The sequence below is a fragment of the Pleurodeles waltl genome, chromosome 2_2, assembly GCF_031143425.1.
Source record: "Pleurodeles waltl isolate 20211129_DDA chromosome 2_2, aPleWal1.hap1.20221129, whole genome shotgun sequence".
NCBI classification, from domain to species: Eukaryota; Metazoa; Chordata; class Amphibia; order Caudata; family Salamandridae; genus Pleurodeles; species Pleurodeles waltl.
The window spans coordinates 175820142-175836292 of record NC_090439.1 but is presented as its reverse complement, the minus strand read 5'-3'; the positions used below and the strand labels follow the sequence as shown (position 1 = coordinate 175836292).

Genomic DNA, 16151 nt, shown 5'->3' with positions numbered 1-16151 from the left:
AAGACTCATAAAATAAACTTCAGTTTCTGCAAATACTTGTTCTTTAGAATTCAGATAATAGAAGTCATATGGGTCCTTACCATCTTGAGAAAATTTTCTGTCATGGGTTGAAACTCTGCGTTGAGAGTGTCCTTCGATGTAAAACACATATCAGAATAGGATCTTATCTATAGAGTATGTGATAAAAAAATATATAATGGAACTGACTACCAATAAAGGAAAAAAACGAAAAATAAAAACAAAAAACAAAAACAAGACAACAACGACTCTGTGTTTCTCTGTAACTCAATGGGTAGATACACTCACCCTATTTCCCTCAAACCCATAAAGCTGTAAATAGATACATCACTGGGACTGTCTTTTTGTGGATATAGAAGAATTTTGATTTGAATCCAGTCATTCTGCTACATCGACTTTCTACAATTTATCACATCAAAATTCTTTATAAGAAAATCCTCTCAATCAGAATCATATAGAACTTTGGAGTTACTCTCTTTATATATCACTGGAATTGTATTTATGTACATATTAGTGCATTAGCTCCCCATTGTCAGATTGGTTTTATCTGCTTTTTTGCAAAAATTTACATTTGCTTTCCTGTTTTCCTTCTCCACATCTCCCTGCTAGATGGGTGCATTAATTGTGTATTCTAATGCTTTGTACAGCGCTTTGCTGCCTTTTTTTAGTTCTAGCCTGTGATTTACAAAACTTTCAAACAAAAATGAAAAGCTACTCAATTTTATCTCAAGAGGCCCTGTTGCTTAGTTTTTACAGTGACCTGACTGAAACCATTCAGTTTATTTTCCTCAGTGCATTGGGATTTTTACTGTGCACCAATTTCGAAGCAGTTAGTTAAGGAGTAAGGAGATTAATCTTTGTGAAAGCTAGCGAGCTTTTTCCATCCTGTGTGACTTCTCTAATTCACTCAATACAGCTTTGAAATACATGGACTAATTTCAGTTGTGCGTTTATCTTTTTATCCATGTTACTTATATCCACATTAGGTCACTTCATCAATGGCAAAGAACATTAATATTCCTCTGAGGTCACTTTCTGGGGCCTCAAATCTCATGCAAATTAGAGGGGTCTCGCATCTTCACCTTTGCCCAAGGACCCACAAGATCTAGGACCGACCCTCTCAACATTCCTGCAAGATCAAAAGTTGTCTTTTAAAAGATGCGCCGACTCGCAGGACGCAGCAGCAAACTATGCAGGGCAACTTTAATTTAAAGTAAATCATTACTGCAGTGAGAAAAAAGACTGAAAACTGAAAGTGTAAAAGTCTTACCCCCATAAACAGACAACCCTCTCAGCAAAGCAGTAGATGCAACCTGCATTTCTTGGTCAGGTCAACATAAGTTGAAGCTGGTCAGAAGCTGATAGGCTGAAAATGAATTGATGCTGATTGTGTCCCGCACTCAGCTGTGTGTAGCCTGTGAAGACAAAAATGAGAAGCCAGTATAGTGGTAATCTTAAGCCTTATATACCAGGGGAGAGAAGAGAGGCATGTGTTGGTGTTCTTTTTTCAAGTTAATGGAACTTGTTTAAAGGTGTGTGTGTGTAGAGGCAGACATGCCATATTCCCTAGTAAGAGGAACAGGGAAGTGGAATGGCATCCTAATAGACATAAGTGTAAAGTGGGAAGGAATCACCAACCAGTTCAGTAATTGAAAAACGTGTAGAAGAAAGTAGTGACATAACAAGAAAAATAATTACTTTGTGGTGGAGATTTCAACATTAGAAATATGCCGGAATTGCCTACTTTAAGGTATGCATGAATTGCACATACTCGTGGGCTAGGAAAGTAGCATTTGTCACAGTTCTGCATGAACAAAATACATAAATGTGTGAATCTTAGAGCACATAGTCTGCAGGAGTCGCACTTATAATTACGTAAGCATTCAAAAAGTATTTTCACTAGTCAAATTCGTTTGTCACTCGTCCCGTGGTGTTTGCTTTACAGTTGTAAAGTAAGACTATGATCTTATCCATCAGTAGAAAAAGGATCATTAGAGTCATCGCAGCAATAACTGTAATTAAGCCCCAGGGTGGTTGTTCCTGTCATGAAATATGATGTTAGCCTATTTTAAAGTAACTAAAATACGATTTCTGTAGTCTTAAAGAAAAATGGAAATGTGTGTTAATGTTTTATAATCACTCTTTTCTAACCCACCCACTTGTTTAACATAACACACCAGTACAAAAGTACTCTAAATGTTTGCTAAATGTCTGCTTTGGCCCTTTCAGTGTTAATCATTTGGCTAAAATGATTTCATCAAGGTCTATGATGATTATTGTGACACTTAGCTCCGGTGCTTAAAGTGTGAAAGAATGAATGCTGGTGCTCGAACTTTTGCTCAGAAGCCCACGGGTGGTATTAAATGTCAGCGCACCGAATACCAAGACAGTGTTTGTCGCCTTGAATCCACCCTAAGCCTCTTTAATTCACTGCCAGGCACTCCCTGCCCCTTTAGCTCACTCTTGCCGGCTCCTGCTTTTTCCCTTAGTGGTAGTTCAGTCTTTTTCTTCCTCTTCCTTGGTCTTTCCTCTTTGTGCATTTTTCCTCTCGCTTTAGTGAAATCAGTGGCGGCCGGCAGCTTTGGGGGGGGCAGGAAGCAGACACACACTCATTTTTTCACACTCACACGCACGCACATCCATTAACAACACTCATAACATTCAAACATGCACGCACGCACCAAACATTCATTTTAAAAGATCACTCACAGACACACACTCACTTACCTTCAGCCTCGGAGGTCCCAGGAGGGTTGGGACTGCTGCCTTCCCTTATTGGCTGACCTCAGGTCAGCCAATGAGGGAAGACAGCAGTCCCAGCCTCGTCACAGAGTGGGATGTGGTCAGTGAGACTGCTGACCTCCTCCCACTCTGTGATGAAGTGTCATTTATTGACACTTGCCCTGGGCGCTTCAGGGCTTCAACCTGCAGCGCCCAGGTCGAAGTCAATGGGTGACGCTTTCCTTGTCACCCAAGAGAGGGCCTCGAGGCACCTTTGCTGAGCCGAGGAGGTCACACCAATAGGAGCTGTGACCTCCTCAGCCCAGCAAAGTTCAGCTCAGGCAGCCAGGAGTCTGCGCAAATCGCGCATGTCTGCTCCTGGCTGCCTGACCTGAACATGAAGAATGTCTGTCAGGCTGACCTTTGTTCAGCCTGACAGACACTCTTCATGAGGGGCAAAAGGTGGGGGTGCATGTCTGAAGAGGAAAAATAAGTGCTGGTCTCCAAAAATGAGTCCCGATGGCCCCCACCGGGGACCAGCGTCTCAGATTAAGCATTGCTTAGCGATATCATTTGAATCATCTGAATCACATGCAAGGTAAAAATCCAGTTTTGTTTTCAAAGGCTAAGGGAAGTGAATTACATCCAGACCATCTATCACCAATATCGTGCTTAATTAGGATAACACACCTGAAGATAGCAAATTTACTTTACAAATAAAGACGAAGTTTTGATCCAGTGCCGAAACCCCTTCTTTGTAAAACTTCCCATGCTTCTACATTTACTCTTTGTGTTTCAGACTGACACTTGGTAACTTGCTATGTATCCTAAGTTGACTGCAGTGCTTAATTTGTGCTGGTCATTGCATATGTTGTGCACTGGCGCTCATGTTTGAGAATCAGAAATATTGTCCATGATGAGACTTTGATCCAGAGCACGAGGCAGGAAAGAACTCAATGGTAGAATTCAATATACCCCTATCCATCCTCCCCCAAAATAGGTTTCTTCTGAGACATCGCTTGTGCTGTCTCAATGAAAGTGCATGCCTTTTCACTTTATCTTCCTTTGTTTCTCCGTTCCATGGAGCATGGCCAAATACTACCAATTGCTTCTTTTTGATTAGGGTTTTCCGCTGCTCACCCTGGGAATGAGTTACTTTTTATTCCTTCTTCCCCAGTTGTTGCTTGTTCCCTAATCCCACCTCCTGTTTCACTGCTTGTCTGTTCTTGCTTGCCAACCCTACCCCCAAGTTGTTGTTTGCTCTCCCCTGCCCCTTCCTGTGTCTTTGCTTGCCTGTTGTTTTTGCTTTCCCTGTGACCCTCTTGCCTCGTTTCTGCCCCTTTGTTACTTGCCCATTATTCCTTGCTCCATCCCACCACTCCTGCAGTCGTTGCTTGACCCATGACAACCACCACCACCTCCCACCCATTGTTGCTTTCCCCAGCCTTTGACAGAATAGGCAAAAATTATGAGATGTTTGTAATTAAGTTGACTTAAATGATTCTTTCGCTTTCTCGTTTCCTCTGCCACAAACCGTAGTTGCATTTTGGCTTTTGCTTCAGGTACATAATGGTGCTGGAATGTATTTTAGGAATAGTAATAGAAAAAAGATGTGAATTTCACGTTTTAAATTAAAATTAAATGTGATTTTTTAGCTAATTTATGGTTAATTTTCATATAATGTTTATATTCGAAAATGACTTTATGAGTCAAAACCCTACTTATATGTCATTCATAAAATGTTTGATGTTGCGTTTACGCATTAATGAAATTATTCAGTGTTTGTTATTTGGTATATATGTACTGCAATGCCTGCATAATATCACACAGATTTATTGTGTGCCAGACTACATGAATGCGCACATTAACTATGTGTAGGTTTAGTCAAATGCACTTCAGACTCACTTGAGACTCTTCCTCTTCCTAGTGCTCTAATATTTCTAGGGTCCTGTGTCTTGGGATACACATGTCCCTAGAAATATTAAAGCATTAGGAAGAGTCTTAAGTCCCTACTGAGTACCTGTTTCCTTTCAGTGAAACTCCCATGAACACCTTTCTTGGGACGTGGGCAAAGCCATGTTCTCGACCGCAGGTAAAACAGTAGATAACGAGAAGCCACCACCCTGCCCTGCATCACCTGGCTTTCCTAACGCATCACCTGACCCCAGAAAGCTTGGTTGTGCAAGATTCCTTGAGTAGGGTCAACCCAAATACTAAGTCCAAGCACCTCAGAACCTTTGTTCTCCTCCACTAGCCTGGAATTAAGGTTTTTCTGCACATCTGCCTAGTGGGCCAACATATTCATGCCCTTTGGGACTTCGTTACTCAGGTCCTCCATTTTGTGAATTTTATATGGCCATGCCCCTCACTTTTGGTCAGCTCAACCCAACTGGAGCACCCTCAGGCTCTGTGGAGTCAGAAGAGGCCCCTTGGGGTTCTGCGCCTCCGCTCTCAGGGCACCCATTAATCCAATTCTGGATCTGGACCTGCATCGGTCCTCCCACCCCGACTTTCCACGACGCCAGCCCTGACGCTCCCGGCACCATTCACACCCATGGGCAGTGCCATCCCCAGTCTAATTGCCTTCTATGACATGGAGCGACACCAGCTCCGTCAGGAGTCTTTCATCCTCTGTTGGATCCTGAGCTCCTTTCTTATGGGCTAGGTTATGGTGAAGAAAGAGGGGTTGTTTGACCTTTTAAAATCAGCTCGAAGACGCTATGGACTGGTGTACAGACTTGGGTTTCGCCAGCGGACTAGATACCTCTCTAGATACTGGCATGCCTTCTCCTACCGTAAATACGGAGGAGGGGGCCTCCTACTCAATGGTGATGAGAAGAGCAGCTGAGCTATTTGACCTTGAGTTGCCTTCTGTGGCAGTCAGGACTAACCTTCTGACAGAGGTGTTTCAGCCTGGGGTTTCCTCCTCTAAACCCATGCTCCCCTTCAATGAAGCCCCTGTGGTGTTGTCACCTTATACCAGGTTCAGGTATCCCCTATAAGTGAAGTGTAGGCAGTATATAGGAAGCCAGGGCTCTCTAAAGGTAGCTGTGAATGAGCAGCCAAGACTTATCTCGGAGACATGCAAAGCTTATGCAATACCACTATAGTCACACAGCACTTACACACATGAAAGAACCACACAGTGAACGTTATCTGGATCTATGATACGGGTGTGCCCTGGCCACTCTTCTCTCGTTATATATGCAACCACCCACTCCTTAGTGTGTGGCCCTCTGACACCTGTGGTGGCAGGTGTTGCGGCTAGCCTGGCACCCACCACTATTTTGTTCACCTACGTGACTATGTTCTGATCATACATTTGGTATACTTGCTGCTGATGTGCGAGCACCTGTTTGCATTCTCCTCCTCCTTCGCTTGACTGTCTCCCAAGTTTGACAGCTGGTAGAGAGGGCCAAGGGGACCAATCCAGACTACCATCTGTGATGCAGGATCCGCGCAGCTCTGGAGGAGAGAAGATCCACACAGCCAGTCGTTGTTGCAATTGGTGCCTGCGGATGTAGGGGAGTGACTCCTTCACTCCAAGGGAGATTCCTTCTTACTTCTTGTGCAGGCTGGAGACGCGTCACCCTCAGAGGGTGCATAGCCGGGGAAATGTTGCAGTTGCTGGAAGGAGCCGGAGAAACAATGTTGCAGAGCAGAGTTATCGCTGAAGTTGCAGATTGTCTGTTCCTGCAGGGTCCATTTGCAGTCCGGTGGCCAGAAGATGAAGTAAACGATCCAGAGGAGTCCTGATGGAATCTTGCACATTGAATCTGATGACCCACCCGAGATGGAGACCTCAAGTAGCCCAGGAAGGGGGATTGGTCGCCTAGGTGGGTGACCACCTATCAGGATGGGGCTGTGAGTTCACCTGCCTGACCTGGCCACTCAGATGCTCCCAGGGGCCGCTGCCCACCTTGGATTCAAGATAGCAGAATCAAATGGCCACCTGGAGGAGCTATGGGCACCACCCCTGGCGTGGTGATGAACAGGGGAGTGGTCACTCATTGTCCAGTTTCACACCAGAGCAAGGACTGGGGATCCCTGGACTGGTGCAAAACGGTTTATGCAAGGAGGGCCCTAAGCATACCAGTGGCTTGGGGAAGCTACCCCTCCCAAGCCAAGTAGCACCTATTTCCAAGGCAGAGGTTGTCACCTCACTCTCCCACAGGGAATCCTTTGTTCTACCTTCCTCTGCCTGAGCAGGCCAGGCAGCAGGAGGGCAGAACTCTGTCTGAGGGGTGGCAGCAGCGCAGGCTGCCCAGAAAACCCCATAATATTAGTAGGAGAAATGCTGGGGTTCCTCTAAGGAGACCCCAGAGTGCATGGAATCATACAACCAATACAGGCAACTGTATTGGTGTATGATTCTGACATGTTTGGTACCAAACATGCCCAGGTTTGGAGTTACCATTATGTAGCTTGACACAGGTAGTGCCCTGTGTCCAGTACACGGGTAAAGTGGCTTCCCCGCACCTACGTAGTCCAGTGTAATGGAGCCAGAGTTTGTAGGGGCACCTCTGCTCATGCAGGGGTGCCTTCACACACAGGTATCTGCACCCTGCCCTCCCTGCTAGGAAGGCCTGCCATAGGGGTGACTTACAGTATCCTGGTGCAGTGACCTGTAGTGAAAGGGTGCAGGCACCTTTTCATGCAGGCTGTAATGGCAGGCCTGCAGGCACATTTTGTATGGGCTCTCATGGGTGGCACAATACATGCTGCAGCTCATGGGGAACCCCTGGTGCCCCAGTGTCATGGGTACCTAAGTATTATATATTCAGGGCTCCTATGGGGGCACCAGTATGCCAGTTGTGGGGTGTGCTAAGTCCTAAGCAGCCAAATTCAGAGGAAGGGAGCACAGTCACTGGGGACCTGCTTAGTAGGATCCCAGTGTACATAATCAAAACACACTGACAGCAGGCCAAAAGTGGGGGTAACCATGCCAAAAAGAGGGTACTTTCCTACAACGCTGCAAAGTTCACTAACCATTGTGGACTGGACACAACTGACTCATTTGGCAGAGCGGTTTCGTCAACAGTGTCCCTGAGGCACCACACCTGGTTGAGGATGTCTGGCTTTTCAGAGGATTTCCAGGCTACCTTGATAGGCATGCCCTGTGATGGCACCGACTCTTTAGATGTAACGCAGACTCGACACTCGAGTGCTTCAAGGATTCTTGTGCTACGGCCAGGTCCTCAGCCTTGCGGCTGCCCCTCATCTTCACAGTCTGCCTTTCGCCCCTTTCGAGGCTGTGAAAGGAGCCTCCAACTGCATCCATTCCCAGCCAGTCACCATTCTGCGCATGCTGTCCAGCCTCTGCGTGGCCAAGGGCATGGAATCCACTGACCTTGTAGATCAGGAAGTCAGCGGTATGGCCAATCCGCCACCACCCCCTTTGGAGCTTCAGCTAAGCCTTCCTAGTCTGAATCCCCACCAAGGGCCTGTCGGAGACAGGATTCACCATCACCTGTTTAAGTGGCTGTCCATCATGTCATACAAGTGGGTTTTGCAAATGGTCCAAATGGGTGCTCCCTCCCCTTTAAGACTCCCTCTCCATCCTTGCGACCATCATACAATCAGGTGATGGAGGATCACCTGTCCCTTCTCTGCAAGTAATTTATGGCTCTCTTAGCCAAGGGAGCCATAAAGAGTGTTCCTGTGCCAGCAGTAGGTCGTGGTTGCTGTTCCTGCTACTTTCTGGTGCCTAAAAAGGACAAGGGTCTCCACCCTATCTTAGACCTTCGATCCCTCAATCTCTTCCTAAAGAAGGAGAAAGGAGAAGTTCAAAATGCTTACTGTGGCTCAGGTTATATCTACCCTGGACCCAGGAGACTGGATGGTAGCGTTGGACTTACAGGACGCTTACTTTCATATTCCTTTCCTGCCTGCCCACAGATGTTACATGCGGTTCACTGTAGGCCATGAGCACTTTCAGTTCACCATGTTCGCCTTTGGCTTTATCAGCACCCCCTCGGGTGTTTACCAAGGTGATGGTGGTAGTTGCATCTCATCTACACAGATCAGGGGTTTCACTCTTCCCCTATCTCGATGTCTGGCTCTTGAAGATGCACTCACTCCAAGATGTTGTCTCCCACCTGCAGACCACAGCATGCATCCTATTTTCACTGGGGTTCACTATAAATGTGCAGAAGTTACACCTGACTCCCTCTCAGATGCTCCCTTTCATCTGAGTTGTTCTGGACACAGTGCAGTTTTGGGCTTATCCTCCAGAGTGGCAAGTCCAGGATATCCAGGCTACAATACCAATGTTTCAGCCTCTTTCCTGGATTTCAGTGAGAGTGACCCTGTGAATGCTGGCCTCATGGCCTCCTGCATCCTGCTAATGACACATGCAAGATGGCTTATGCAGACTCTGCAGTGTGACCTGAAGTTCCAGTGTACGTAGCACCAGGGGAATCTCTCTGACGTAGTCCAGATGGGACTGCGCAAGATCTGCAGTGGTGGTTATCGAGTCGCGATTGGTTCAGAGGCAGATCCCTCTCCCTTGCCCAACCGGATCTGTCAGCAGTGACAGAAGTCTCTCCAGGGCTGGGACAGCTATCTGGGAGAGGTGGAGATCAGAGGCATTTGGTTTTCAGCAAAGTCCAGGCTCCTCATCAGCCTGTTGGAGCTCCATGCGATCTGGCTAGCATTGAAAGCATTTCTTCCCCTGTCAAGGGAAAGATGGTGCAGGTGTTCAAGGACAACACCACCGCAATGTGGTACTAAAAACAATGGGTAGGGTTGTGGACCCTTTGTCAAGAGGCTCTGCACCTCTGGACATGGCTGGAATAGCAGGTCATATCCCTGGTGGTTCAACATTTGGTGGGCTCTCTGAACACTAGAGGAGACAAACTCAGTTGTCGATGCATAGTCAATCACTAATGGCATCTCCATCCGGAGGTGGCGCAAGGTCTCTTTCAGCAATGGGAAAAGCCTTGTTTAGATCTTTTTGCCTCCACAGAGAACAGAAAATGTCAACTGTTTTGCGCGTTGGAGTTTTCATGGCGGCACTCGCTCTGCAACACTTTTCTTCTCAAGTGGAACTCAGGCCTCCTTTCTGCCAATACCACTTCTGCCCATAGTTCTGAAGAAGATCAAGAGCGACCGGGCCCAAGTAATCCTTGTGGCTTCAGACTGGGCACAAAGAGTATGGTAACTTGAGCTCCTGAGCATGGCCACGGATTCTCCCATCACATTGCCTCTTGGGGAGGATCTTCTTTTGCAGCAGCAGGGGACGGTTCCCCACCCGAACCTGTCCAGTCTCCGCCTCCTTGCGTGGAGATTGAGCGGAAGCAGTTGACAGCTTTCGATCTTCTGCCCGAAATCTGCAATGTTATCTTGCCAGCTAGGCATCCCTTCACCAAAACGGTATACGCCTGTCGGCACAAATTTGTGGCATGGTGTACCAACAAGTCTGTTGATCCCCTTTCTGTCTGAAGTCCTACTGTTCATCCTCTCTTGCCCAGCATGTCTCTGCTTTGGGCACTCTTAAAAGGCTACTTATCTGCCATCTTGGCCTTTCTCAGATTGCCAGATTAATCTTCCTTGTTCAAGTCTCCCATTGTTGAGATGTTCCTTAAGGCACTCACCCATTTGTTCCCACCTACCTCGTTCATAATTCATAAGTGGGATTTGAACCTGGTCCTTAACTATCTTATATGTGCCCTTTTGAGCCAATACATAATTGTCCCTTGCAGCTCCTCACACTAAAAACTGCTTTCCTCATTGCCATCTCATTGCTCGCAGAGTGAGTGAGCTTCAAGCTCTTTCTTCGAAGCCACCATTTTTATCTGTCCATCCTGATAAAGTGGTGCTTTGTGACAGGGCCTCTGTCCTCCCTAAGGCTGTTACGCCTTTTCATGTAGGCCAATCTATCACTTTGCCTTCTTTTTAGGCACCCTCACATCACTCTCATGAAGAGGAGAGATTCCACTGCCTGGATCCTAAAACAGCGCTGGTATTCTACCTCAATCAAACTAAAGATTTTCAGGTGGGCGATCAAATCTTTGTAGGATATGTGGGTGTGAAGGAAGGGCAGGTGGTGCAGAAGCAGACCTTCTTGCGATGGGTGGTGCTCTGCATCAAGATGCGCTACACTTTGGCAATGAAGCAACCCCCTGAGGGCCTGCATGCTCAGTCCACCAGAGCAACTGCTGCCACCCCAGCGTTAGCACGTGGAGTTCCTGTCCTGGACAACTGCCAGGCAGCAGTGTGGGCATTCCTGCAAACGTTCACAAAATATTACTGCCTGGGCAGTCAGGTCCTGCAGGATTTTCTAGTATGATCTTGGTTTGCAGCCTACCGCCGAAGATGGTATTGCTTGGGTATCTATTCTAAGGTAAGAAATCTGAAACTAGAAGTCTCTATCAGATGAACAACTTACTTACCTTCAGTAACAAATTATCTGGTAGAGACATATTCTAGTTGTAGATACCTTACCAACCCTCCCATCCACCCCGCACTACGAACTGATTTCTAGGGACAGGGATTCACGTTTCAGGGCCCTAGTTCTCGTGCACCATTCTCATTGTTCTTCATGGCTCCGCGCTACTGGTGTGGAAAGTTGTTAAAACAAACTAACGTCAGCATGCCGGGGTGTCGCCTGTATACGACCGCAACGTCATCACGGTGGCCACAATGCCAACGACAGACTCTGAGTTGACTGACACCACCTGACGGTGCACAAGGGTACTGCCCGAACAAAAATCTCTAGATCCAGTCTGACGCCTGGGGAAATTCTAAGGTAAGGAATCTGCAACTAGAATATGTCTCTAACAGATAATTTGTTACGGAAGGTATGTAACTTGTTCATCCCTGCCAGCATATGTGCCTGCTTGTACCTTTCCCAGCACAGCACCTTATTGTGCTTGTATACCTCTCTCAGGCACCAGACTTCCCCTGCTGCACAACTTTCAAGCACACTTTCACTGCTAAACCCCTCCCTGCTTGAAGTTGTTCCTACCACACTTAACCCTGCTTGTCCTTCTCCCTATTTTATCTCTCACACTGCGTGTATTTCTCCCTGTTCACATCTCTTCCAGACCAGAGCTGTTCTTTCTCGCACATCTTGTGTCTTCCAGTGTGCATCTTTCCTCGTCAGAGCTTAAATTTTGCTGTACTTCTCTCTCTTCGTATTGCTGCTTACCTGTACATTTTTCTTCGCTGCATGTTATGTGGGCCTGAGCAATGACAAAGCAAACTGGTCTGGCTTATAATTGAAAATCCAAGCTAAACCTATTGGCTTTACCAAGCTTGTTTTTTTATATATATTTCAGTTAGGTAAGCCTGAACATAAAAGCATGTTTGGTTAAAAAAAAAACGTGCTTGGACATTCAAAATAACCGTGCAGCAGGGCATTCTAAGAGAAGAATGACACAGTGCCGGACCCGCAACCCGTATTGCCCTCAGTAAAAAACTTCTAAATTGATCAGTTGCCTTTGCAGAGACCAATGCTTGTTTGCAGAAACCAGCGCTTGTTAGCAGAGACCAGTGCTTGTTGGAACTAATGCTTATTAGAGACCAATGCTTGTTTTGGGAACTAGTGTTGCACAAGCCTCCAGTATCACTGTGACTCAGCCTGGGTGTGGCTCCCTATGACTCATACTGGGTGTGTCTGGATGCAGCATGTTTTTAAATCACACCCGGCCTGAGTGAATTGCTTGCTGTAAAGGTCTGGCTGCAAAGAAGGAATCTCTGCTCCTCCGCATTTGATCTTCACATTCTGTTCTGTGCAGCATCTTAGGGGCCGCTTCTCGACAAAGAAGAGGCCTAGGGAATTAACCCTTAAAAAGGTGGTAACGCATTGCAACCGATTTAAGAACATTTATTGCTAAAACTTGATTTTAAACTGACTTGAACTTGTTAAGCGAATGCTCCAGGATGTGATGTGCCTAAAATGGCACATCTTTGTTTTTTAAGGTCACTGGGACGTTCGCCGCTCGTCATGCTAAAACGGTTATTGTAGTTGCTTGCATTACACCACAGAAAGGAGTTTCTATTGAAAACAATTATTATGAAAACAATATACTGTGAATACGTTTATTATTGCTGAGTTTAATGTGGCATTGCTATTGTTGTTAGTGATACGATGGACTGTGGATACGGTTATTATCGCTGAGTTCAAAGTGGTATTTGCGTTATTTCAAATTGTTGCTGGTGATGCAGAACATTCTGAGTTTGGTGTTTAGATGAAGTAGAAGCTTATCTCTGCCATGCTCAAGATTATGCTGTGATGTAACAGTGATAAACTGGTTGTTGATGAAGTTGATCGCTATTGATTAACCCTATGTTTTCATAGCAATACAAAGTGAACCTTAATCCTTGATATTAACCCTATGTTTTCAGTGTGAATTAAACACTGAATTGCGTTCCTCGCAATACTAGCACAGTACAATGATTAGCCCATGAATATCTGGAGATTTGAATTCCCTTAGAGTTTATTCTTCTTATTGTTGCCTATGTAAATGTCTGAGTCGAGTGAGTCAGCATCTTGGGAAATCTCATCAAGGCGAAACATGCAAGATATCCACTGAATGCCAAGGAACATCTAGGTAGGCTTAATTGAGGTGATGAGGGACTAATCGGGGATCACAGTGGGAGTAGTTATAGGTTCAAGGCTCTTATTTGATTACAGGAAATCCACATTGTTTCCAAAAGTTCCTAGTGAGAGGGAGAGCCATCAAAAGCGGGAAAGGGGACCCCAACAGGTACATCTAGCTTGCATATAATAGTTTAACATTAGAGTATACATGGTCTATGAGATATTATTTATTTGACTGATGTTTAATTTATCATAGGATAGACCAGTTCTTCAAGACCCATCACTAGGTGCCCAGATCCAGCCCTGCGACTCCAGTGTCTCTCTCCTTAACTCATCCATCCCCTTTCCCCCGGCACATTGTGGTGCCGATCATGTGTATTTTAGTGGGAAGCATGCAGCATTTAAGTGGAATTGGGAACAAGCAGCTTGGTCAAAATTGTGTCTCAGTGGGACGTACACATTAGTGCTTGACACACAGGAGACTTTTCTTTGATGTCTGACAACCATCCACTCCTCAACGCCACTCAGTCTGGTTTCAAACCCAACCACAGCACAGAAACTGCCTCAATGCTACCACGGCTGACATCCTCATGACACTGGAAGGGTAGACATGGCGGCCCAAATCCTCCTTGACCTCGCTGCAGCATTTGACACACTGGCCCGCCTCATCCAGTGTCTACACGACATTGGAATCCAGACACTCACTTCGATAGATTTCCTCCATCCTGACTGGAAGGACCTAGTCAGTCAGCCTGGCACCATTCTCGGGGGACACCCGTGACCACATCTGTGGAGTTCTGTAAGGATCCTCCCTGATCCCAACCCTCTTCAACGCATACATGATACCTCTAGCTAGCATTATCTGCTCTCACGATATCAAAGTCCTCTCCTATGCCGACAACACACAATTCATTCTCCCTCATGAACAAGATGCCCAGTACTCAATTCAAGTTCAATGCATGCATGTCTGAAATCTCCCACTGGATGAAGGTCAACTGTCTAAAGCTGAACACTGACAAGACTGAAATTGGGATCTTCAGGAAGAGCACATCACCATGAGACTTCACCGAGTGGCCAACAGAGCTAGGACTGACATTCACCCCTACAATCCATACCGACAACCTCAGGATCATCATCAACTGCAAACTCAACATGACCGCCCAAGTCATTTCTGTCACTGCCTCATGCTTGCATACCCTGAAGATTCTGAGGAAGATTTTTAAATGGGTCCCATCAGCACCTTAAAAACTGTCATGCCGCCCTGGTCACAAGCAGGCTGGAATACGGGAGCATCCTCTATGCCGGGATCAACAAAAACTCACCAGAAAGCTTCAGACTGTTTAGAACTCTGCAGCCAGATTCACTCTTAACCTCTCACACCTGAAGGAGGTCCACTTGCTCCCCATTCACAAACAGCAAAATTCAAACTCCTCACCTGCACTTTCACTGCAGTACATAACATTGACCCCAGCATACCTCAACAATTGCATCTGCTTTCACCCACCTTCCAGACACCTCCACTCCTACATGCACAAATCCTATGCATATGGAAAACCAGATCTGGTGGTTGAGCCTTCTACTACATGGTTTCTGAAGTGTGAAATGACCTACTGGTACACTAAGAGCCTCTTCCCCAATTCTTGAATTCCACAAGAAGCTGTAGACCTGGCTTTTGGATTAGTCCTCCTAGGCCCTAGTTGTGCCCAGACTCATAACTGCTCAGCGCCAGGATACCCTCTCAGATGATGAATGCGCTCTACAAACCACTATAACATAACATTCTTTGTAAATGAATTGAATAGCAAAACGTAATTACCTTGGGATTCGGTTCCTATTGTGGTGTATTCTGGTGCATGTGTATGGTCAACGAGCTCCTCTGTCTTGCATTATCCCAATTAGGAAGTGTGTGTCTGTGTGTGGTACATTTGTCAGTAAAATACTGTAGCTGAGATGAACAGCATCCACTCCATTTGAATCACTGGTTATTGAGATTTTAATGCATAAAACGAACGTAGGCAAAAATATCTGTTTTTCTTTTCCAGTAGCTGAAGTGAGGTTGTACATGATTAGTTCAAAATGCTGAAAATGTTAAATAGTTTTCCTTGTATGGTTTGCCGTATCCATTACTGATGTGCTAAAAGAGGCCCTTTTTTAATGGGGTTTGCAAAACAGCTACCGTGTATTTAATCATATGAAATTAATTTAGATTATGGAGATTCGAGGAAACCAGAAGTCTCTCCTTCTTTTCACTGTTAGTAAAAATCCACTTTCCAATGTTTTTTTTTTTTTCGCTTATCCTTGCAGGAGCAATATCAAGTTTGCCTAACATTTCTTGTAATGTAAAGTCTACCCAAACTGAGGTTCACCAGTGGCTGCTACGTTCTTTTTGTTTCCACCAGTATTAATCTGGAAACACTGGATTTGTTATAGTAACACTGCCACATGTTATGGCATGGCCATATTCACAATAGGAGTTTACATTTTGCGCGGCTAAGATATTGAGTGATGCTCTTCCTCATAGTTGTGTAGACACATCTTCATCGTCTGGTATTAGGAGCGGTCGAAATAACATTTTTCCTGCAAAATCCACCAAATTTTTGCCAAACTTTTACATATTACACAAATTGAATGCAAGGGCATGCCTTGCGTATGAAAAGTCACCCAAAATACTGACAGGAGACTGCTTCGAAAATAAAATGTCACTGATCCATCCTTTTAAATTTCAATTAAATACATTTTCTGTTCAAGTCAGTGTCAGACATGTGAAAATGATGCAAAACAATAAGACTACAAGATGGCAATAAATGTTCTGAAATATGCATATTTTGGCTGCATAATGACAATTGTGCCTGATCTTTGTCTTATA

At 45.5% G+C, this 16151-nt stretch overlaps 1 protein-coding gene across 5 annotated transcripts in view; it reads left to right on the top strand.

The window, feature by feature from the left end:
• The window catches only part of PTPN3 (protein tyrosine phosphatase non-receptor type 3), a 1694656-nt gene that overhangs the window by 1401886 nt on the left and 276619 nt on the right, over window positions 1–16151 (top strand). The window lies entirely within an intron of this gene.